The 21,379-nt window shown below is 44.5% G+C and overlaps 1 protein-coding gene across 2 annotated transcripts in view; it reads left to right on the top strand.

Annotated features, from left to right (window-relative positions):
* LOC126266596 (alpha-1,3-mannosyl-glycoprotein 4-beta-N-acetylglucosaminyltransferase A) overlaps positions 1-21,379 on the top strand; it is a 705,207-nt gene that overhangs the window by 361,602 nt on the left and 322,226 nt on the right. For both annotated transcript variants that reach the window (XM_049970912.1, XM_049970913.1), the window contains exon 2: positions 12,972-13,212. The gene's annotated coding sequence lies outside the window, so the exon portion shown is untranslated. The remainder of the gene's footprint in view (positions 1-12,971; positions 13,213-21,379) is intronic.

Here is a 21,379-nt window from a genome sequence, read left to right on the forward strand (position 1 = left end):
ATTTTACTTGCTGGTAGAAAAGTGTGCTTTGTGTTTTTTGTTTATTTTTTTCTTGGTAAATATTACGTAAGATTGGTTCAAACAATACCGAAAGTCGCTTGGCACTCGTAAAACCGGCTGTAGATTCTCACTCAGTCCAGAAGGCAGATTCTGGTGCGAATTTTCACCTTCAGAGATGTCTCGAAATTTCCGAAGTTCTGATCCGTAGTTATCGACCATGTTATCTTGCATTGGCGGAGAGTCTGTGTGAAAAAACTGCAGAAATATGAGGCAACTTAGACTTTAACGTCCAGCCGCTGACGAGAGCATCAGAGACAGAGTACAAGTTTTGATCGGGAAAGGATCGATAAGGACGTTGGCTGCGGCCATTCAGAACGTGTCTGTCATTCTTCTTAGCGATTTATGGCAATCAGGGTGGTCCTAAATCTCGTGGCCAACACGTAGTTAAACCACTGCCCTCCCGAAACGAATCCAATGTCTTGCCACTACGCCATTTCACTCAGTCTCTTAAAGTAGAGTTTGCAGTCTCGGAATTCGACGGCGATTACTGTTTGTGGATAAGGAAGAAAACGGGATCGTTCCCATCGAACTAACGTAATTGATTCTGCGTTCTGTGAACTGTAGGGTCCAGTCAATTTAATTAGACCACCTGTCAAAGGCCTGAATAACCAACTTTGCAGCGCCGAAATTCAGGAACAGTCAGTGAGGTTCTAGAAGGTACTGACTGGGATTTGGTGCTATGCCGACTTCAGTGCCGCTAGTGTTCTCGGTTGAGGATCCATGGAGCGAACAGCCCGATCTCGCTTAGATTAAAATCCTGGGTGTTTGGTGACGAGGGAAGTACGGTAAACTCTTTCTGGTGCTCTTCGAGTCAGGCACGTACATTGCAAGCTTTGTGAAACCTTCAATTTTCCGCTCGTAGATGCCATCGCGCCGAGAAAAAAAAAAACTGACTGCACGTGGTCCCCAAGGCTGGATACGTAGTTGTGTTGATGAACTGTGCCTTCCAGAATGACGAGATCACCCAGACAATGCCACGAAAACGTTCCGCAGACCAAGACGCTCCCTCCTCCGGCCTGGAGCCTTCCGATGATTGTTGCAGGGCAGTACACGTCATCGGCCATCTGTCCAATTGAGCATAAAACGAAATTCATCTGAAAAGGTCACCTGTCGCAACACAGTGGACGTTCCGTAGCCGATGAGCATGGGTGTACGAACCAGACGTCGGCTGCGGAGGCCCATATGTAGCAACGTTCGCTAAACGCTCGTTGAGGATACACTGTTATTAACCCTTTGCTTCATCTGGGCGGTCAGTTGCTCCAGAGTTGCACGTCTATTCGCCCCTATATATTTCCGCAGCCGGCGTTCACCCCTGTCATCTATGGTCCGTAATGGATCGCAATTGCCTCAGCTCCGGTTTTATTAGCGCCCTTTTGCCACGCATCGTATACTTCAACCACAGCGGAACACGAACACGTAACAAACTTGGCCATTTCGGAAATGATTTCATCCTTGGCCTGAAAGCCAATGATCATGCCCTTTTGGACGTCAGATAACCCGCTCCGTTTCCGCCTGCATTACAACAACAGTGCTGTTTTACGCTTCCCCCCCCCCCCCCCCCCCCCCCCCTCCTCACCGCCATCCCACCACCACATACCTTATATACCCTGCAATGCGAGTGCTGCCACCCGCCGTTTGTAAGTGGCCACATTGATGTGACTGGACCGTGTATTATCCGATGAATGGTATTGGAAGAGTTTCCGAGAACATTGCAGGGACCCGACGTTGGAACTTAAGCTGGAAGTACTCTAAGATCGGGATTCTATATGCGTATAGTAACTTCACGGCTCATACCAATAGTTCAGAAGCTGCCACTAGCGTTTGTGGCTTTCAGTCCGAGAAGACTGGTTCATGCTGCCCTCCACGCTAGTCTATCCTGTACGAGCTTCTTCAATTGTGCACTGATATAACAACCTTTTATCTCAATCCTAACCAACTTAATGCCTAGCTTAGGACTCCCATTACAATTTTAACCCCCTATTCCGCCCTCCCTACAGCGCGCGCGCACACACACACACATGCACACATACACACGCACACACACACATGCACACATACACACGCACACACACACATGCACACATCCACACGCACACACACACACACGCGAGCACACACACACACACGCACACACACACACACACACACACACACACACACACACACATATTTATCTCCATAACTACTCTTTGATGTTTCAGGATGTGACCTAGCGACCGATTCTTTTTTTTATTCAGTCAAGGGCTGTCACATTTCTTTTATCTTACTAATTCGATTCATACCTCTGCGTTAGCTAATCTACCCATCTAATATTAAAAAATTTTCCTTAGTACCACATTTCAAATCTTCTATCTGCAAAATACTAACGCGAATTCTTTACAGACGAATGGAGAAAATTACTGTCCTCGGGGAAGATCAGTTTGGATTCCGTAGAAATGTTGGAACACGTGAGGCAATACTGACCTTACGATTTATCTTAGAAGAAAGATTAAGGAAAGGCAAACCTACGTTTCGAGCATTTGTAGACTTAGAGAAAGCTTTTGACAATGTTGACTGGAATACTCTCTTTCAAATTCCGAAGGTGGCAGGGGTAAAATACAGGGAGCGAAAGGCTATTTACAATTTGTACAGAAACCAAATGGCAGTTATAAGAATCGAGGGCATGAAAGGGAAGCAGTGGTTGGGAAGGGAGTGAGACAGGGCTGTAGCCTATCCCTGATATTATTCAATCTGTACACTGAGCAAACAGTAAAGGAAACAAAAGAAAAATTTGGAGTAGGTATTAAAATTCATGGAGAAGAAATAAAAACTTTGAGGTTCACCGATGACATTGTAATTCTGTTAGAGACAGCAAAGGACTTGGAAGAGCAGTTGAACGGAATGGACACTGTCTTGAAATGGGGATATAAGATGAACATCAACAAAGGCAAAACGAGGATAATGGAATGTAGTCGAATTAAGTTGGGTAATGCTGAGGGGAATTAGATTAGGAAATGAGACACTTAAAGTAGTAAAAGAGTTTTGCTATTTGAGGAGTAAAACAACTGATGATGTTCGAAGTAGAGAGGATATAAAATGTAGACTGGCAACGGCAAGGAAAGCGTTTCTGAAGAAGAGAAATTTGTTAACATCTAGTATAGATTTAAGTGTCAGGAAGTCTTTTCTGAAAGTATTTGTATGGAGTGTAGCCATGTATGGAAGTGAAACATGGACGATAAATAGTTTGGACAAGAGGAGAATAGAAGATTTCGAAATATGGTGCTACAGAAGAATGCTGAAGATTGGATGGGTAGATCACATAAGTAATGATGAGGTATTGAATAGAATTGGGGAGAAGAGGAGTTTGTGGCACAACTTGACAAGAAGAAGGGATCGGTTGGTAGGACATGTTCTGTGGCATCAAGGGATCACAAATTTAGCATTAGAGGACAACGTGGAGGGTAAAAATCGTAGAGGGAGACCAAGAGATGAATACACTAAGCAGATTCAGAAGTATGTAGGTTGCAGTAGGTACTGGGAGATGGAGAAGCTTGCACAAGATAGAGTAGCATGGAGAGCTGCATCAAACCAGTCTCAGGACTGAATACCACAACAACGACAACAACAGCAATCTAAGAGGCTGCCGAGCCGTGCCAAACTGTTTTACATTTTTTTGTGGTAAGGTCTTAAGGGACCAAGCTGCTGAGGTCATCGCTCCCTAAGCTCGCACACTACTTAATCTAACTTATGCTAAGGGCGACACACACACCCATGCTCGAGAGAGGACTCGAACCTCTGATGGCGGATGTGGTGGGATGGCGGGGGGGGGGGGGGGGGGGGGGGGGGCGGCGCGGAGTCGCCTCAGGTCGCGCTGCGTACAATTGCAGGAAGTTTTAACAGGTGGTGACGTGATCTGCTTAACCTAAGTATGTTTACAGATTGTAGTTTCATTTATTTGCTCTTTGTTCTTAGTGGTCAGTTAACTAGTCTTATGCACTAGGTAGTATTATTTGTGACCCTCTGCGGATTTTTTTTTTTTTTTTTTTTTTCAAATTAATCTGACGACGTATAAATCGAAAGAAAACCGTCACTCCACACAACCTTTGACTTATATGTATTTTAATAGCGTCCATTATCGCTCTGATCAATCAGTGGCCTGTACTTCCTAACAGAAGATTCAGGTATCATCACACAGATACTTCCCTTGGTGACTCAAGGAGTCCAGTACGAGAGCCCACTTGGCACCCACAGATGGGGCACCAAAAGAGTGTTTCGTTGGGGGTTTTGTCTACACGCTTGTTCTGCACCTAATTTGTTGCGACAGGCGCCGTCGTGGGACTTACTGCCATCCGTCATGATTTTCCTCCATCTGCTGCGGTCTTCGGCGAGCTTCTCCCATTTGTCGCAGTCAATATGACATGAGTTCATATCCCGCTTGACGTAATCTTTAAAGCGCAAAGCATGTCTTACAGCCGGTGCTATCTCACTAAGCAGTGTGCCCCGGAGAAGACGGCAGTGGTCAATACGATGTCAGTGTCCTACCCACCGCAGGCGACGTTCCTTGAGAGTGGCAGTGACGCTTCGTAGATTTGCAGCATTCAGATTCACCTCATTTGTCACATGATCTCTCGTTGTTATGACCAGAATGTTTCGCAAGCACCAGGTGTTGAACTTAATTTCTTGTTTGCCGTCTGATGTCCATATCTCAGAACCATATAAGAGGGTGCTCAGCGCGCGTCTTGATAGACTGTGGTCACCGTAAGTTGTTTGCTGTCCCATACTCTTCTGTGAAGCTTCCCGAAAGTGTTCGCCGCTTTGCTAACTCGTACATCTACTTCATCGTCTAGAGAAAGATCTCCTGACACTAGCGAACCGAGAAACCAGAATGTGTCGACTGTTTTCAGCAAGCAGCTATATGATCATATGCGCCATAATCACCGTCTTCTTTACATTCACAGACATGGAGAAGAGCTTGCTTGCAGCAGCATATTTGTCCTCAAGTCTTTGAAGGTCGTGTTTAGAGTGACATTGTACAACCTTCAAATAAGGAGGAAGTTTTTTTTTCATCTACCGTGATGACACTCCGCTCACATGACGGCGAAGGTCACGCTTTTGCGATTTGTTGACGAGGAAAGGAAATGGAATACCAGAAGAAAGGAACGAACATTAGGGTTTACTAGCCCGTCGACGACGAGATCATTAGAGATTGTGGAAAGCTACAGGTCATATAGTATTCTCAGTGACGAAGAGAAAATCAGTAAGAGTATGGTGGAACTGCAACTCAAAACTTCAGCTTCTCGCCGGTGAACAGGGCATGTCTTGAAGAAATTCCGATTTGTTAGACACAATGAGAATTCCGGCTGTGGGGACGTCAATCAACTGCAGTACTCGCACTATAATATCTACATCTACGTGATTACTCTGCTATTCACAATAAAGTGCATGGCAAAGGGTTCAATGAACCACCTTTATGCTGTTTCTCTACCGTTCCACTCTCGAACGACACGCAGGAAAAACGAGCACTTAAATTTTTCTGTGCGAGCCCTAATTTCTCTTATTTTATCGTGATTATCATTTCTCCCTATGTAGGTGGGTGCCAACAGAATGTTTTTGCAATCGGAGGAGAAAACTGGTGATTGAAATTTCATGAAAAGATCCCGTCGCAACGAAAAAGCCTTTTGTTTTAATGATTGCCACTCCAATTCACGTATCATGTCTGTTACACTATCTCCCCTACTTCGCGATAATACAAAACGAGCTGCCCTTCTTTGTATTTTTTCGATATCATCCGTCAGCCCCACTTGATGCGGATGGGATGGTATATTTATAGTTTGATGCATTGAACGTAAAACTATTGAATACTACTTACGTTTGTGAACTGTAGTCACTAAAAACCAGAAGTGATTCGGCGATTAAATACAGAGAGCAATAAAGTAATCACAAAATCAATCTGTGATGTTGCATACGAAACAACAACGTGAACAAGAGGATAGTTCATATACGGACAGTAATGCTAAAAAGTAAATAGTTTATTGCTGGCAAAGCACTTCGTAATTTAGGATTGTACTGCCGTCATGTTGAGCTGTAGATAATGTCATTAACAGCTTTTGAATCTCCAAGTTGCAATGACCGCTGTGTACGGATTCCTCAGTGGTCAAAGCATCTGCCTAGTAAGCAGCAGGCCCGGGTTGGAATCCCGATCCAGCACTATTTTTCAACTTTTTCCATTTACTTCAATCACTTGCCCCCCGCAGCCAGGGCCTGTAATTCCTTTGTGTTGCTTCTAAGAAGAGTAGAGTTTTCGAGCTGTTCAGTATTTATCAAGCCATATCTCTTAAAACACGTGTCGTACAACAAAGTAATTTCATAATTAACTTCAGTATTATGCACTGATCAGCCAGAACATTATGATCATCGACCTACTATCTATAAAACTCGAGCCGGCCGCGGTGGCCGTGCGGTTCTGGCGCTTCAGTCCGGAACCGCGGGTTCTGCTACGATCGCAGGTTCGAATCCTGCCTCGGGCATGGGTGTGTGTGATGTCCTTAGGTTAGTTAGGTTTAAGTAGTTCTAAGTTCTAGGGGACTTATGACCTAAGATGTTGAGTCCCATAGTGCTCAGAGCCATTTGAACCATTTATAAAACTCGATCTATGCGATAGTCACGTCACCTGGCGAGGATTGACTGCTAGTGAACCACACGCAAGATGTAAACAGTATCAGTAAGCGTACTGTTCGTGTGTAGAATGGGGAAGGCGCGCGATCTATCTGAGTTTGACCGAGGGCGCACTGTGAAGGCGTAGGGACTCGGCTCGCCCATTTCGGAAGCTGCACAACTTGTCGGTTGTTCCAGAGACACATGGCGCGACCAAGATGAAGCCACGCCCAGACGTCGTGGGTTGGGCGGAACTGCTCATTATACACTCCTGGAAATGGAAAAAAGAACACATTGACACCGGTGTGTCAGACCCACCATACTTGCTCCGGACACTGCGAGAGGGCTGCACAAGCAATGATCACACGCACGGCACAGCGGACACACCAGGAACCGCGGTGTTGGCCGTCGAATGGCGCTAGCTGCGCAGCATTTGTGCACCGCCGCCGTCAGTGTCAGCCACTTTGCCGTGGCATACGGAGCTCCATCGCAGTCTTTAACACTGGTAGCATGTCGCGACAGCGTGGACGTGAACCGTATGTGCAGTTGACGGACTTTGAGCGAGGGCGTATAGTGGGCATGCGGGAGGCCGGATGGACGTACCGCAGAATTGCTCAACACGTGGGGCGTGAGGTCTCCACAGTACATCGATGTTGTCGCCAGTGGTCGGCGGAAGATGCACGTGCCCGTCGACGTGGGACCGAACCGCAGCGACGCACGGATGCACGCCAAGACCGTAGGATCCTACGCAGTGCCGTAGGGGACCGCACCGCCACTTCCCAGCAAATTAGGGACACTGTTGCTCCTGGGGTATCGGCGAAGACCATTCGCAACCGTCTCCATGAACACCGTTAGGCCGTCTTCCGCTCACGCCCCAACATCGTGCAGCCCACCTCCAGTGGTGTCGCGACAGGCGTGAATGGAGGGACGAATGGAGACGTGTCGTCTTCAGCGATGAGAGTCGCTTCTGCCTTGGTGCCAATTATGGTCGTATGCGTGTTTGGCGCCGTGCAGGTGAGCGCCACAATCAGGACTGCATACGACCGAGGCACACAGGGCCAACACCCGGCATCATGGTGTGGGGAGCGATCTCCTACACTGGCCGTACACCTCTGGTGATCGTCGAGGGGACACTGAATAGTGCACGGTACATCCAAACCGTCATCGAACCCATCGTTCTACCATTCCTACACCTGCAAGGGAACTTGCTGTTCCAACAGGACAATGCACGTCCGCATGTATCCCGTGCCACCCAACGTGCTCTAGAAGGTGTAAGTCAACTACCCTGGCCAGCAAGATCTCCGGATCTGTCCGCCATTGAGCATGTTTGGGACTGGATGAAGCGTCGTCTCACGCGGTCTGTACGTCCAGCACGAACGCTGTTCCAACTGAGGCGCCAGTTGGAAATGGCATGGCAAGCCGTTCCACAGGACTACATCCAGCATCTCTACGATCGTCTCCATGGGAGAACAGCAGCCTGCATTGCTGCGAAAGGTGGATATACACTGTACTAGTGCCGACATTGTGCATGCTCTGTTGCCTGTGTCTATGTGCCTGTGGTTCTGTCAGTGTGATCATGTGATGTATCTGACCCCAGGAATGTGTCAATAAAGTTTCCCCTTCCTGGGACAATGAATTCACGGTGTTCTTATTTCAATTTCCAGGAGTGTAGATCTCAGGCGTCGTAAATTGGGCAGACCGGTAAAGTAGGACAGGCGGCGAACGGTGGCGGAACCAACATCATACGTCAATGCTGTGCAGAGTACAAGTGTGGCTGAACACACAGCACACCGACACACTCTTAAGGATGGGCCTCCGCAGCTGTTGACGTAAGTATGTCCCAACGTGAACACCATGACATCGGCAACCACGACTGAAATGGGCATGTGATGATCGGCTCTGGACGTTGGCGCAGTGGCAGAACGTTGCGTGGTCTGATTAATCGCCATACCTTCATCACACCGGTGGGACGGCGCGAATCCGTCGTCCTCCAGTGGAACAGCTCCTTGACACCGGTACTGCGGGGTGGAGACAACCTGGCGGCAGTTCAGTTATGCTCTGGGAAACATTCACGTAGGCATTCATGGGTCCAGTGGAGCTCGTGCAAGGCACCATGACGGCCAATGGGTATCGTACAGTGGTTGCAGACCACATGCACCCCGTCATGGCGATCATGTTTCCCGACGGCAGTGGCATTTTTCAGCAAGATAATGCGCCGTGTCACAAGGGCAGGAGTGTGATGGAGTGGTTCGAGGAAAACAGTGGCGAGTTCCAATTGATTTGCTGGTCCCCCATCTCGCCCGATCTGATCCCGATCGAACACATCTGGGATTGAGCGTGGCGTCAGAGCTCATCATTCCCCTCTCCAAAATTTACGGGAATTAAATGGCTTGTGTGTGCAGATATGTTGCATAGTACACTACTGACCTTTAAAATTGCCACATCACGAATATGTCGTGCTGCAGACGCGAAATTTAACCGACAGGAAGAAGACGCTGTGATATGCAAATGATTAGCCTTTCAGAGCATTCACACAAGGTTGGCGCCGGTGGCGACACCTACAACGAGCTGACATGAGGAACGTTTCCAACCGATTTCTCATACACAAACACCAGTTCACCGGCGTTGCCTGGTGAAACGTTGTGATGCCATACTGGCGTATCACTCGACTTAATGGTATGGAGTACGGCACTTTGAACAGTGGACGTTACATTTCATATGTGTTACGACCCGTGGCTCTATCCTTCATTCGATCCCTGCGAAACCCTACATTTCAGCAGGATAATGCAGGTCCTGTACGAGCCTTTCTGGATACAGAAATAATTCGACTGCTGCCCTGGCCTGCACTTTCTCCAGATCTCTGACCAATTGAAAAAGTCTGGTCAATAGTGGCCGAGCAACTGGCTCGTCACAATACGCCAGTCACTACTGTAGATGAACTGTGGTATCGTGTTGAAGCTGTATGGGGAGCTGTACCTGTACACGACATCCAGGCTCTGACTCGATGCCCAGGCGTATCAAGGCCGTTATTACTGCCAGAGGTGGTTGTTGTGGGTACTGATTTCTCAGGTTCTATGCACCCAAATTGCGTGAAAATGTAATCACATGTCAGTTGTAGTATAATATATTTGTCCAATAAATACCTGTTTATCACCTGCATTTCTTCTTGGTGTAGGAATTTTAATGGCCAGTAGTGTACATCCAGCGACCTCCCAAGGCTTCATTGCTTTCATGCCACAGCGCGTCGCCGCTGTTATCAGTGCCAAAGGTGGATATACCGGCTATTAATTAGATAGGTGGCCATAAAGTTCTAGATGATGATTGTGTGTCGATAATGCCTGCAATCTTTCTGGCCAATAGAGTCAGGAATAATGAAGTAATAAATTAAAATGTCACGCCAGACGCAGAACTTTTACCAAACCAACACCCAAAATGCACTATGTGCCAAACTTTTTCCCTTTATATTTCTTGGAGGGAGGGGGAGGGGTGAAATCAAGAAAAAGTTTCGGAAAGGTTTGAATTTATTTTTACAATTTGTTTGAAGTCGGCCGGTGCTACAGTTTGTCTTAGACGACAGCAGTATTGTGGGGATCATTGGCACGACACGAACAGCACAGAGAGCGCCTACATCAAGGTGAGAATCTTCGTGGAAATGAGTTTTTGAGGTACAGAGCGGCCGGTCTAATTAGGCAGTAGAGAGGGATGCCGGTTTCCACTGCCTCACAAGGCAGACTTATCAAAAATTAATGAACTGCCAAGGAAAGATGGTGCCCTTGGTAGGAATTTTCGGTTACTCCAAAGGTAAGGGATTCACTGTGAGGATCGCACTCACTGATTACTTCAGCCGGTGGGGTTTTAATCGTCGTTCGCATTACTGTTCACCGCGACAACATCCACCTCATTATAGCTATGGTTAAAGTATCGTTACAAATATATTACACTGGCCATAATACATTTCTACGAGGGTTGGAACTTAAATAGTGGCAACTATTTATTCACAACCGATACAAAAAAGTTACATCTTTGCACCTGTTACTGTCCTTCAAAGTAGTCATCAGCGTAGTATAGAACACGTTGTCAGCGATGTGGAAGGCGTAGTATACCGTTAGCAGAGACTGTTCTGTTGATGGTGCAAATGGAGCGGTCTAAAGTTACTGCGATGTGTGAGACAGGCCCGTCCTGTAATGTGTAAGCGTTTCCTGCAGGCAGAGCCACTATGTCGTGCGCACACTAGGGAAACGGTCTGGTACGTTTGCATTGTGCAGTGCGGAGCGCAATCTCGCACGCTTTTTACGCAGCACGCTGCGGGAAATTTCCGTAGCTAAGTAAACTTAGCTTTACTGTAATAATGCTGGAGTATGTTTCAGGGCTCGCGTCTGGCGAACAAACCACCCACAATCATCTCTTTATCAGTCAGGATTTCTGGTACGTTATTCATGGCACTCTCTCCTACCACTGTACCAATCTGTAAAATTCACGTTTGTATAAATTTTCTCTAACAGTCTTGTGAATTTTAACAGCATAAAATAAACAACTGCATCGTTGTATTCGTGAGATCTTCTGATTACGAAACTACTTGTTGGGGTACTTGTAAAGGTTAAGTCTGGATCGAATTGTCATCGTAATTAATTTTAGCGCAACGTTTACCGGAGTCTGTAATGTTATGTGTGCCTCACTGCTGTTTTTCTTTAACTAATTTATGCCTGATTTTATTCTGAGAAGCTCAGTAATGTATGAAAATACCGTAAATGTAATGTGATTCAAAAAGTACTTGAAGTGAAGCGAAGCGCAGCTGGACAGCAAGAAACTCTTTAGCACGCAATCCCCTTCCCGCAACGATAGTATTAGAGAATCTTTGAGTATGGACTCTAAAAAAAAGACAAATTGATTTATTTAAAAAAAGGCTGTTAATCTATATCTTGTGGAAAGAGGACGTGTTAGCGAGGCCGTCGCTCAGAACGTATTGTTACATTTAATGAAAATTGATATTTTAGTGATAAAACCAAGTATGTGTAAGAGTTGCCAAACATTTATGTATACAAATTTTCTGGAAGTGAAGAATTGAAATATCTTATTTTTGGATAAGGAGGTGAACTTCATTCTCGTTGCCGTCTATCAGTAGACAGAATTGTAAGTGTACAAAGTTCACTAAAATACAGGAAAAGAAATGCATTCTCTATAGTTTTCATTCAATAAGTAACAACCTCTCATAATTTCTTAATTACAGTAATTAGATTATGTTCTTGTACAATACTATTGTGCTGAACTCCACTGACCAATTTTGTTGTAGCAGGACGTGTAGTTTGAAGGACGTTTTTGCTCCAAGCAATCGCATTTTCTCACGAAAAGCAGATTGTTGTTTGATCTTATTTACTTACAACAGTGGTCCCTTAGGTACGAAAAGCTACGAAAACTCGGGCTCAAAGCTATTTTAAACCTTAAAAAACAATAACTTTCTCCAAAGCTGATCATTCAAGGAGGCAGCAACCAAAGTCAGGTACCAGCTACGACTTAAAGTAAACATCTCAATCAAAAATCAATCTCCCTCCCTCTCTCTCTCTCCAAACACATATGTAAATACTGATATTATAAAAAAAATAGTCATTTTTATAAGTCGTTTTCCTTTCATTAGCCTCACAGACACATTTGTATTAATAATGTTAACGAACTAACCGACAATGACGATGACGTAATAGCCCAATCAATACAGACCAAAAAAGGTCGAATATCGGGAATAGTTCGTGTAGTCAGAAATTTTTTTACTCTGGTAGGAGAGAGTGCCACAAACTAGTAGAAATACTGACTGCTGAGGGATGATTGTGGGGGTGGAGAAGTATTTGAAGGCCAATTTTCTACATTTTTCTTGAATAATTCGAAAACCGTGGCCTGCAGTGAAAACGTATCCCAGTTCAAATTTTAACTACATTAAATTTCCCATAAAAATGCCCTGTTCATTTTTCTGTAACACTAATAGTTTGCACATAGCGAACCAGAGGATACGAAACTTTTGCGCGTGTTTTAGTAAGTCCGGGTACAACGTTACCGGCTGCATAAACCGACACAGGTAGGGGCAGCTGGGTCACTCTGTAAATATTAGTCTCACTTTGTTGGGTTAACAAATTTGCTTTTATCTTGTAATGATGCGTTCAGGACATGAGCACCTGATAGTACCAAAAATTGTAGGCTTAATCTGGAGTGATTTAATGAAAATTCTAAATATTGGAAAATATTCGTATGTATAACCGTTTCATTTCATTTTATGCCTTGTGTGTTTCCAGAACGTCCGTGGCGCCGCGGAGCACTGCTAGCCTAGCTGCTGCGCGCCCGCCAACGGCAACTCGGTCCAGAAACGGCGCATGCGCGCGCCGGGCGCTCCTGGTGGGGGAGGTCACGTGACCTGCAGGGCGCTGCCTCCGGCAGTTGCGCATGTGTGGGCCTAACACATGGTTGTGGCTTGTGCGTTGGTGATTCGCGGACTGGAGTTGTCGGGCGAAACTTACGTTCGAGACCTCAGCACAGGTAAGACCAGCGCGAACCTCTAAGATACCCTTGTTTGTCAGGCGGAACTAGCCTACCTTGTACACATTCGCCACCATGGTCGTTATATTACATCGATTATCGTGAAAGAGACTTTATGGATTTATTTAGGCAAGTAAGATCAAGCGGCGTTCTCCCTTAAATCTAAGCAGACATTATTTTCTCAGGTCATCGTGATACATGTACGTGGCCTGTCTTATATTTTGTATTTTTACATAGTGTAGCGCAAGTAATAGCTATAGTACAAATAATCAGTTTGCATTTGTTTGTGAACGGCGGAATCGTGCAGGTAGACAGGTCGGTTTGGACTGTGTGACGAAGTAGAACGATAGAATAGCGTGTGAAATTGGTAAAATAAAATTAATGAAATTGGTAAAATAAAAGTAATGAAATTGGTAAAATAAAAGTAACGAAGAGGGCAGAGAAACAAGCAGTGCATGACCTGAAAAGATAAAGAGAATGGGGATTTATTTCAGCATACAACAAAACTAAGATAGTTATTGCAATCATTGGAAAATTACTAGGATTCCCAAAGAAAAATGTTGCAGCTTCGTGGAGTAAATCACAGAGCTAGATTATACAGATACTTAAAGAGATGGCTTCTTCTAGAGGTAGATAGCTATTGTGGAGGGCTCGATGAAGTTTTTCATTTGATAACTATCAACAGAATGCAAAATAAAAACTTCCTAAAATGAAGTTGTGAATCTATTGCACACCTTCCTTGGTAGCTGCAATTTCTAAAGTTTCCACTGTTCGTTTCGTACAGTGGGCTGCTGGGACAAAGAGCGGCTGTAAAAGTTCCTAGATTTATTCTAACAGTAGATGAATCATAATAGTGCTGCTTTTCAGAATATGTACCGACCGCAGCCGTCTGCGTAGAACGCCTGTTCTTACTCTCCTTTACCAGACACGATTTTTTTTCCCTCTCCATAGACTTCACCTTAAAAAGGGGATGAATGACCGGTTATTACTTATATTGTTTTTGTGATCAGCGAGCTGTCTGGTTTGCGGTGGTTGTCCATCGTATGCCATTTTACAGCCGTCTAATGTCGTTTTCTTCAGGCGTCTCTTCTAAAATTTTCGTTGCTACTGATACAAATAATCCACAGGTTTTCACTTCAGTTTGTCTTGCCCAGACTTTGTTTTTAAGTTTGATAAATTTAAATAACTGGAATTTCTTTAGTTTTACACAGAACACACCGACCCACAGTAAAGTCCTGAAACTATTCGCTCTTAAGGCTGTCGTGACTTTATAAACAATTTTCCTTTGTTAATGAAAACTGAAAGCTTTTGTATTACACTGGTGTTCCTTTTCCTTACGGCTATCTCGTGTTAACTTCTCAGGTATGTAGATTATTCCACGTATTTCTGATGGATTTTCCTAATTCAGTTAGCTTTTTGCATACAGTAGGTATCGAGTTTAATTTCAGGTTGTATGCAGATAATTTGACAAAATATCTCAGGTAATTGCCTGGAGAGGTTTCTTACTTTCGTTAAAGACATATCTGCCATACGACCGCATGTGTTAACTGCTGCCCTCCTTGTTAGATACGGTGCTTTTTGTCTGTATGTGGTAGATTAAACATAACAGGGGCCGTGTGTAACCCTGCCGTGCTGCACATATATTCCTCAACCTGTTATCCGTATTGCCCAGACTTCTGAACAGATTGTTCTACAAACACTCGGAACAGTTTCATCCTCCTTGGATGCCGCGGCTGTGGCGACTGCGTCTTCCGCCGCGTCAGCCGACACGAAGACTTCCTGTTCTTAACTTCCTCTCGCTCTCTTTCGTTGACCGCGCTACGTAGGCAGGAATGTCTTGCGGCTGTAGGGATGCTTCCATCGTTCGTCAGCCTCGGCAAGGATCGTAGTGCCTTTTTAAATGGAAACGAATAAATAAGCACATCCTCTGTTTAAAAAAAGCTTTAGTCGTCCTGGTACGCAAGATGAAGCGACGTAGCTTCAGAGTTCACAAAAATTTGTAATAATTCCATACTTACCGAAGGCAAGTGCTGAAAGAAGTGAAAACTACCGAACCATGGTTGCAAAATACTGACAAGGATTATATACAGAAGAGTGGAAAAAGTGGGTGAAAGTTACTTGTACTTGTTAGTTACTTACGTTTAACGTGCTGCATCTCGTTTCTAGCATGTTCTGCTCATCTTCAGGCATTTAAACGTGCAATTTGTTACTTAAAGATAAAAGGTCTTAAACTAAATTGACATAGGACGTTTTGTTTATTATTCGCTGCTGGAAGGAAGGGAGGCAGTGGTTGCCCAGTAGTTGATGCCCAGTTTTTCCACGTGGTGCTCTCTTGTCTTCTGTTGTCCTCTTCAGGTCCACGTAATTTCCGCTTCTCTTTGTCGTTTATCCTCTCGAGTCTCGTCCTTCCTCTCAATCTCCTGCCACGCGCTAGACCTTCCAAAGTGTTTGTTAAGCAACGAATGCCCCATCCAGTTCTTATAAACTGCAGCAGTCTTCTCTTGTCAACCCTTTCCGATACTCTATCGTTACTTTTTCCAGCCAGCTTATCCTCTCTATTCTCTTCATTTCACCCTCTCGCTCTTGTCCATGTTGGTCCCATAGAGCGCCACACTCCAGACAACACTTACTAGGTCTTTTCCTCAGACCTTCTAGTTTGCCGCATCTTTCTATTGAATACCTCCCTGGCCATAGCAAAGAGTTTTCACCTCCTGGCGGCAAGTCGAGTCTTAAGTAATCGTACTTCCAAATTAAATGCTGGTACTAAGCTACTTATAACTTGTCCCATCTTAATATGTGCCATTCTCCTTCCTTTCATCACCGTACTCTGTTTTTGCTGTATTGATTCTCATCCCGTATTCCATACAAGCGTCATTCATATCTTTATGCATTTTATTTGCAGTTCGTTCAGTTTCTTCCACTAATACCATGATACCAGCAAATCGCACACATTAAATTCTTTCCACCAATACACTTTTTTGCATTTAAGCCTTTCGCAATAATCTGTTCCAGGCACAAATTTAACAAAGGGGAGAGGCAGAAACCTTGTCTAACGCCCCTTCCAATGCTGCTTCCTTCAGACATTTCACTTCCAATCCTTATACTTAATTTCTGTTGTAAATATAGGCTCTGTACCAGTAGTCTCATCTTCCAATCTAATCCTTTCCTCTTAAAAATATCCATCAGCTTGTCTCATTGCGCTTTGTCGATAGCTTTTCCAGATCAATAAAAACAGCATAAATTTTTCTAATTTTGTCAATAAATCTTCGCGCCCCCCCCCCCCCCCCTATGATTGTCAACAGGCCAGTAACATTTCTTGATCCTTTTCCTCTACTAAATCAGAACTGTTCTTCCCGAATCCATCTATCAGCTTGCCATATAGCCTTCTATTCAGCGATCTCAGCAATAATTTAGAGGGAATTTAGCGACCTCTTGCTCTTCACTTTTTAAGTGTCCCACTTTCCTTAGCTGGTATAGTTACCGTTGCAGTAGTCATCAGGCCATTCCACTTCGTCGTATATCTCAGTCGAGGTAGACTCCTTCATTCCCTGTTTCTGGAGGACAGGAAGCCTGAGAATTTCATGATTTCATAATCTGGGGAACGTTTGCTTTGCTTGTCTAACAATATCCGCCCAATCACTTAGCTGTAGGTGTGCGAAATTTTCCCACTGTATTTCTACATAGAACCAAAATCACTATACTTAGGTAAGCAAGAATGTCCTGATACCACGAATGCGCGGTCAGTGGCTGAGGCTTCACGCTGATGTCTTGATTTAACTTCACGAGATACGTTGAAACTTAAATTATCCTGTTTTAGCTGGTAAAAGGTCTTAACATACTATTTCGTGTGTTGCGGTTACACATTATTAAAGATACCAATCCTTACGAAATATTTGGAGATAATCGCTTTAGAATTTCCAGAACCAACTCTCTTCCCGAGACGACATAATCAGAGCTGACTGAAAAAGTCCCTGTAGGTACACATTTTGGCGACTGTAATGACTAGGTTTCCAGAAGGAACGAAACATGTTTTCTCTCTCCCTTGATTGCGGCATTGCAACTTGCAGGAGGAGGCGTAGCAGGAAGGCTTTGAGGGAACGCTCTCGTCCTTCCTTGTCGTATACTTCCTCCTACAGTTTAGCTGCCGTCTTCAAATGTTCCTTTTTCACTTCCCAGGACGTCAACTTCTTCCTCTACACTCTGCTCCATTTTGATTGCATACACTGTCAGCTACTGCAGAAGCTCCACCTTCCTCAGCTGCTGTTCTCTCCTGCATTAAAAGGAAAATTGACTGATACAACGTACAGTGCCGGCGAAAGTATCATAAAACATTATCACACATTTAAGCTCGACAACCCACTCCAATTTACTCGATAGTTAATTCTCACTTATCAAACTTAAAGTAATAATTAGCTTACCTTACCTAGAATGCTGATAGTCCGACGCTTTATCTTCTGTATCTTTATACGAATTACTCATCAGTCTGCGTTAATTAGAGCTCACACACAGACTAATCAGACCACGCAAACTGTGACAGTGGACATGTTCCCACTGGGCTCTGAACACGTCTGCTTAATTCCATGCTCAACTGTGTTGTCAGTCCTAGAGCAATTATTTATATTATCCAGCCACGAATCTTTTATGCCCTGGAAGCGCCTTCGTGAATAGTACTTAAAAGCGGGAGAAGGCCAAATTAACCAAAAATGGACTTAGATTCCCATGTGCTCTGGACTTACCATACGTGACACGCTAGCCTGTGCCAACCACCTCGTCCAGTTGACTCGTGTCAGTGGTCGCAGTCCTTTCTCATACAGATGACCTTTATACGATCGTCCCAGTTAATACCTTTACATTTGTGTCTCCTAGGTATTTGAAATTATTGAAACGAGTTCAGAATCATTAGTAATGAGAAAGCTTGCTACATTTCTACATGTCGGACACATGTGCCCTGATTTATCCAAGATCTTGATGACCGGACCTAGTTCAGGCTTGGAAGTCATTCACCTGTAAGGATAGTCCTGAAACACCTGTGTAGAGTCAATCCGCCTATAGCGCAACTCTAAAGACGCGTATCATTCGGTAAAGCAATTAAGACCACAGTTCTAGTACTTTCAGTACATCCTCCGAATTTGTACGGAGTCTGGATACAAAAGGAGAGAATATTCTAAAACAAAAGGCAGCGACAATATAAACTAACGTCATCCAAAATTATATGGCGCGATTATCGGTGAGAACATACTTAAACACTTTAGAGTTCAGGATTGTGCGCTACTCCACACTTCTACAACCTATTCCTTTCAGCATCATCTCATTTCATCATATTGGTCCTCAAAGACGTGGCTCGTGATAGAGCGAATGGGACAGCCTAGGGTCAACAGAAGCCCTGGAAGATTTTATGTAGAATGTGCAACCAAAGTTCACTATCTGAGGTAAAGTATACAGACATGTAGTAGTGGACTTTAAAAGGTGGCAGGGGTAAAATACAGGGAGCGAAAGGCTATTTATAATTTGTACAGAAACCAGATGGCAGTAATAAGAGTCGAGGGGCATGAAAGGGAAGTAGTGGTTGGGAAAGGAGTGAGACAGGGTTGTAGCCTCTCCCCGATGTTATTCAATCTGTATATTGAGCAAGCAGTAAAGGAAACAAAAGAAAAATTTGGAGTAGGTATTAAAATTCATGGAGAAGAAATAAAAACTTTGAGGTTCGCCGATGACATTGTAATTCTGTCAGAGACGGCAAAGGACTTGGAAGAGCAGTTGAACGGAATGGACAGTGTCTTGAAAGGAGGATATAAGATGAACATTAACAAAAGCAAAACGAGGATAATGGAATGTAGTCAAATTAAATCGGGTGATGCTGAGGGAATTAGATTAGGAAATGAGACACTTAAAGTAGTAAAGGAGTTTTGCTATTTAGGAAGTAAAATAACTGATGATGGTCGAAGTAGGGAGGATATAAAATGTAGACTGGCAATGGCAAGGAAAGCGTTTCTGAAGAAGAGAAATTTGTTAACATCGAATATAGATTTATGTATCAGGAAGTCGTTTCTGAAAGTATTTGTTTGGAGTGTAGCCATGTATGGAAGTGAAACATGGACAATAACTAGTTTGGACAAGAAGAGAATAGAAGCTTTCGAAATGTGGTGCTACAGAAGAATACTGAAGATAAGGTGGATAGATCACGTAACTAATGAGGAGGTATTGAATAGGATTGGGGAGAAGAGAAGTTTGTGGCACAACTTGACTAGAAGAAGGGATCGGTTGGTAGGACATGTTTTGAGGCATCAAGGGATCACAAATTTAGCATTGGAGGGCAGCGTGGAGGGTAAAAATCGTAGAGGGAGACCGAGAGATGAGTACACTAAGCAGATTCAGAAGGATGTAGGTTGCAGTAGGTACTGGGAGATGAAGCAGCTTGCACAGGATAGAGTAGCATGGAGAGCTCCATCAAACCAGTCTCAGGACTGAAAACAACAACAACATGCCCGTCGTTAGCCTTTGACGGCTGAACCCTACTGGGGACACATTCAATGAAGTGTCTGGAAGTCGGTGGAGGAATGGCAGTCCATTTCAGATCTAGAGCTAAAACCAGAGAAGGTAGGACCTACTAAGCACACTACCTACACTACGCTCGGCAGTCCTCTTTTCAGAATACTGCTGCGCAGTGTGGGATCCTTACCAGATAGGACTGACGGAGTACATCGAAAAAGTTCAAAGAAAGGCAGCACGTTTTGTATTATCGCGAAACATGGGAAGGAGAGCGTCATAGAAATGATGCAGGATTTGGGCTGGAAGTCATTAGAGAAAGGCGTTTTTCGTTGCGACGGAATCTTCTCACGAAATTCCAATCACCAACTTTCTCCTCGGAAAGCGAAAATATTTTGTTGACACCGACCTACGTAGGGAGGAACGATCACCACGATAAAATAGGGGAAATCAGAGCTCGTACGGGAAGATATAGGTGTTCATTCTTTCCGCGCGCTGTACGGGATTGGAACAATAGAGAATTGTGAAGGTGGTTCTATGAACCGTCTGCCAGGCACTTAAATGTGATTAGCAGAGTATCGGTGTAGAAGTAGTGATTTTGGACTTTGGGGTCTGGTTTGACGTCTACGTTTTACCTCATTCCACAGTTGTTCGATTGGGTTGATCGGAACCCTTGGCAGGCCAGTCCATTGCAAGAATGTTGTCCACGAACCATTTCCTCACAGGTGCTGCTTTATAAGTGTGCAATGCCATACTAATACAATCGTCACCGAAGTGTACTTCTGCTGTACATAGCACGCAATGCTGTGAATTGTGATCATATCGTTCCACAGTCAGTGTTTTCTAGAGTACTATAAGGGGTCACACCCTATCCGCGAAAAATAGTCCCATATCGTATAGTCACCATCTCCGTACTACACTGTTGGCACTACACATGACGGCAGATAACGTCCTACAAGGCATTTGCCAAATCCAAACCCTTTCCTCGGATTGCCACGAGATATAGCGTCATTCATCACTCATTTCCAATCATCTGCTGCCCAGTGGTGTCGCTCTTTATGCCACCTGAAGCATTGTTTAGTACTAACCTCAAATATGTGTGGCTTACGAGGAGCTGGACCATTGTACCTCATTGTCACACCCTACACACATTGTGGTGGCTGGACTGCTGGTAGCACTCTGAAACTCACTGCTGATTACATGTGACTTTATACGAGCCTCCACAGTGCTTGACAAATCAGGTCAGTAGGCCTACACGAGCTGTGCCTGGTCTCGGTTCAGTGTCTGCGCGGAATAACGAGGCCAGAAGATGGGCAATTGGCAGGGCATGTGTGGGGAGAACAGTAGTGGTGGCGGTTAGGGGCAGGCACTGCAGGGGAAAAGCCAAGAGCTGGAGGGGAATGCCGTTCTAAACTGAAACCTACGCTCACATTTTTTGTACCTATTAATCCCCTCCACACCCACACTTACATGGTGATAATTCACAAAGACGTCACCTCTGCTATGGTTAGTATCTAAAAAGTACTCCGCTGAAAATTCAACAAAAGCAGATATTTTTCACGAGGCTTGTCAACCATTTGTAACTTTCAGAGAAGCGTCACGAGTGGCGCGAATTTTGTGTAATACCTATACATTTCTCTTGTTGCTATTTAAAATTTGCTTCTTTTGCCAAAACAGAGCT

The sequence above is a fragment of the Schistocerca gregaria genome, chromosome 4 (assembly GCF_023897955.1).
Source record: "Schistocerca gregaria isolate iqSchGreg1 chromosome 4, iqSchGreg1.2, whole genome shotgun sequence".
Taxonomy (NCBI): Eukaryota; Metazoa; Arthropoda; class Insecta; order Orthoptera; family Acrididae; genus Schistocerca; species Schistocerca gregaria.